Source organism: Moschus berezovskii, chromosome 10 (genome assembly GCF_049115385.1).
Source record: "Moschus berezovskii isolate FMDL1 chromosome 10, NW_MosBer_1.0, whole genome shotgun sequence".
Classification (NCBI taxonomy): Eukaryota; Metazoa; Chordata; class Mammalia; order Artiodactyla; family Moschidae; genus Moschus; species Moschus berezovskii.
In genome coordinates, this window is record NC_142469.1 from 12,498,487 (window position 1) to 12,502,853 (window position 4,367).

The 4,367-nt window shown below is 41.6% G+C and overlaps 1 pseudogene; it reads right to left on the reverse strand.

The window, feature by feature from the left end:
- Window positions 1-3,632: 3,632 nt before the first annotated feature.
- On the reverse strand, window positions 3,633-4,158 carry LOC129561056 (myosin regulatory light chain 12A pseudogene; annotated as a pseudogene).
- Window positions 4,159-4,367: the final 209 nt, after the last annotated feature.

The following is a 4,367-nucleotide window of genomic DNA, read 5'->3' on the forward strand; positions in this document are numbered from 1 at the left end:
AAGGGACTCTCAAGAGTCTTCTCCAACACCACAGTTCAAAAGCATCCATTCTTCGGCGATCAGCTTTCTTCACAGTCCAACTCTCACATCCATACATGACCACTGGAAAAACCATAGCCTTGACTAGACGGACCTTGGTTGGCAAAGTAATGTCTCTGCTTTTTAATATGCTATCTAGGTTGGTCATAACTTTCCTTCCAAGGAGTAAGCGTCTTTTAATTTCATGGCTGCAATCAGCATCTGCAGTGATTTTGGAGCCCAGAAAAATAAAGTCTGACACTGTTTCCACTGTTTTTCCACCTATTTCCCATGAAGTGATGGGACCAGATGCCATGATCTTCGTTTTCTGAATGTTGAGTTTCAAGTCAAACTTTTCAGTCTCCTCTTTCACTTTCCTCAGGAGGTTTTTGAGTTCCTTTTCACTTTCTGCCATAAGGGTGGTGTCATCTGCATATCTGAGGTTATTCACCTTGAAAGTAACTAAGAAAGTGTGCTTCAAAATATGTCAGTAGTATTCAAGTGAAACTTTTCTTTTTAATTGGATTTTCATATTGTTCATAGTCAAAAGTGAGAGTTGGACCAAAAAGAAGGCTGAGGGCTGAAGAAATGATGCTTTCAAACAGTGGTGCTGGAGAAGACTCTTGAGAGTCCCTTGGACTGAAAGGAGATCAAACCAGTCAATCGTAAAGGAAATCAACCTTGAATATTCATTGAAAATACTGATGCTGAAGCTGAAGCTTCAATATTTTGGCCACCTGATGTGAAGAGTTAACTCATTGGAAAAGACCCTGATACTGGGAAAGATTGAGGGCAGGAGGAGAAGGGGAAGACAGAGGATGAGATGGTTGGATGGCATCACAGGCTCAGTGGACATAGGTATGAGCAAACTCCAGGAGATGGTGAAGGACAGGGAAGCCCGCTGCACTGTAGTCCATGGATTCGCAAAGAGTCGGAGGCTACTTAGTGACTGCACAACAGAAACACTGGCTTATAACAAACAGTACATGATTCGTGTGTAAAACACTATACTTCTCCTTACACTGCAGGGCACTCACCACCCGGTTTGGTGTCCATCTGTGACCATACGGTTAACCCCTTTTACCACTACACGTCCTTCCCTCTCCCCTTTCCCTTTGGGGAACACTACTCTGCTCCTCAGCTTTTGTTTGTTCATTTTATTTATGTTTTTAAACTTCACATACAAGTGAGGTCATATGGTAATTTTCTTTCCCCATCTGACTTATATCATTAGTATAATACCCTCAAGGCCCATCTATGTTGTCACAAATGGCATGATTTCATCTTTTTATGGCTGAGTAGTATTCCAGTCGGAGAAGGCAATGGCAAGCCACTCCAGTACTCTTGCCTGGAAAATCCCATGGACAGAGGAGCCTGGTAGGCTGTAGTCCATGGGGTCGCTACGAGTCAGACATGACTGAGCGACTTCACTTTCACTTTCACACATTGGAGAAGGAATTAGCAACCCACTCCAGTGTTCTTGCCTGGAGAATCCCAGGGACGGGAGAGCCTGGTGGGCTTCCGTCTATGGGGTCACACAGAGTCGGACATGACTGAAGTGACTCAGCAGCAGCAGCAGCAGCAGCATCCTCAGATAAATACCCAGAAGTGAAACAGCTAGACCATACAGTAGTTCTATTCTTAATATTTTGAGGACTCTCCATATTGTCATCCACACTGGCTGCACCAATATACATTTCCATCAACAATTTATGAAGGTTCCTTTTCCTCCACATACTGTCCAACACTTACTATTTCTAATCTTTTTGATAACAGCTATTCTTATGGATGTGAGGTGATATCTCATTGTGGTTTTGACTTGCATTTCCCTAATAATTAGTGATGCCAAGCATCTTTTCAAGTGTCTTTGAGTCATTTTTCTTCTTGGAAAAATTATTATTTAGATCCTCTGCCCATTTTTAACTAGCTTGGGTTTTGTTATTGCTGATGTTCTTGAGTTGTGTGAGTTCTTTATGTATTTTTTATATTAATCCTTCATTGGTTGTATGGTTTTTGAATAATCTCCCATTTGGTAGGCTGTCTTTTCATCTTGTTGATGGTTTCATTTTCTGTGTGGAAGCTTTTTAGTCTGGTGCAGTTCCGTTTATTTTTCTTGTTTCCCTTGTCTGAAAAGCCAAATCCAGAAAGATTGCTAAGACAATATCAGACAATGTATTGCTTATGTTTTCTTCTAAGAGATTTATGGTTTCAGGTCTTATATTCAAGTCCTTATCCCATTTTGAGTTAGTTTTTGTCTATGGTGTAAGATATTGACTCAGTTTCTTTCTTTTGTTTGTGGCAGTCCCATTTTCCCAATATCATTCACTGAAAGACTGTCTATCTCTATTGTATATTCTTTGCTCCTTTGTTGTAAATTAGTTGTCAGTATCTGTATGCACTTATTTCTGGGCTTTCTATTCTATTTCATTGATTCAGTGTCTGTTTTCTGCCAAAACCATGCTATTTTGGTTAAATATAGCTTTGTAGTGGGCTTCCCAGGTGGCACTAGCAGTAAAGAACCTGCCTGCCAAAGCAGGCAATGTAAGAGGCACAGGTTTGATCCTTGGATTGGGAAGATCCCCTGGAGGAGGGCATGGCAACCCCCTCCAGTATTCTTGACTGGAGAATCCCATGGACAGAGGAGCCTGGTGGGCTACAGTCCATAGATTTGCAGAGACTTAGACAGGACTGAATCGACTTAGCACTCACTCAGCTTTGTATTATAATTTAAAAGCAGAGTGTATGATGCCTCTAGCTTTGTTCGTTTTTCCTCAGAATTGCTTTGGCTATTTGCAGTCCTTTATAATTGTAAATGAATTTAAAATTTTCTGTTCTATTTCTGTGAAAAATGTCATTGGGTTTTTAATAGGGATTGCATTCAATCTATAAACTATTATAGGAAAAAATTGACATTTTTAACAGTTTAAACCGTCCAATCCATGAGCACAGAATATTTTCCCATTTTTGTGTCTTATTTTTCAACACTGTCTTATCATTTCTGGTGTTGTTTTCAGTGTTTAAGTTTATTCCTGGTATTTTTTTATTTTTGGAGATTGTAAATGAGATTTTTTCCTTGTTTTATTGAAATATAGTTGATTCACAGTGTTGTGCTAGTTTCAGGTATACAACAAAGTGATTTAGATATATGTGACTATATATATGACTATATATGTGACAATATACTGACTCTGTGTGTGTCAGTTGCTCACTCATGTCCAGCTCTTTGTGACTCCATGGACTGTAGCCCGCCAGGCTCCTCCGTCCATGGGATCCTTCAGGGAAGAATACTGGAGTGAGTTGTCATTCCCTCCTCCAGGGGATCTTCCCCAACAAAGGATCAAACCTGGGTCACCCACATTGAAGGCAGATTGTTTACCGCCGAGTCACAGGGAAGCCTCTGTAGACTGCAGTTACTGGGAGAAGGGAGGGTAGGGGGCAGCAGAAAGTCCCACATCCAGTCTGACTATAGAGATGAATGTTGCCCAAATGGCTGAGAATAAATACAACAAGAAAGGCAGAGCTGTAAAGCTAGGGGCATGTAATAGGCTCTGGGAAAGTCTCAGAGATACTCAGAGTGGCAAAAAGAAGCGTTTGACTGGAATCTGAAGTTCTTCTCAGTCGTCTTGGTCTTTTGCTCCATGCTTAAGGATGTGCATGAAAGAGACAGATTGGAAGCTCCCCTTTTTGTCGATAGGCACTTCTCTGTACAGCTCCTCCTCTTCCTCCTCTGTAAACTGGGAAACCAGCTCCCATTGTGGCCAGCAGCTCTCTCAAGCAATCTTTCTGAATGGTGCCAGTTGCTTCTTCATCAAAGTAAGCAAAAGCGTTTCTGATGACATCTTCCAGATCTACACCATTGAATTTTTCACCAAACATCGTGAGAAACACAGCAAAATTTGTGGTACCTGGAGCTTCATTCATCATGGCATCCAGATACTACTCATCACTTGGAGTTTTTCCCAGGGAGGCAAGCATATCATTCAAGTCTTCACTGTTGATGAAGCCATCTCTGTTCTAAACCAGCATATTGAAGGCCTCCCTGAACTCCTGAATCTGTGACTGGTTGAACATGGACAACTCGCTGGAGGCTGTGCACTGGGGGCGCTTCTTGGGCTTGGTCTTTGCTCTTTTGCTCGACATGGAGGCGGTTAAATCCCTGCTCAGCTGCAAGAATCCGAAAGCTTCAGGGATCCCCTTGTTGCCCTGGCTGCCGCTAGCAGATCGCGTCCCTGAATGCTTTTTCATTATAGATTATTATGAAATATTGAATACAGTTTCCCGTGGTATACAGTGGGCCCTTGTTGTTTATCTGTTTTATATATAATAATGTGTATCTGTTAATCCCAAAT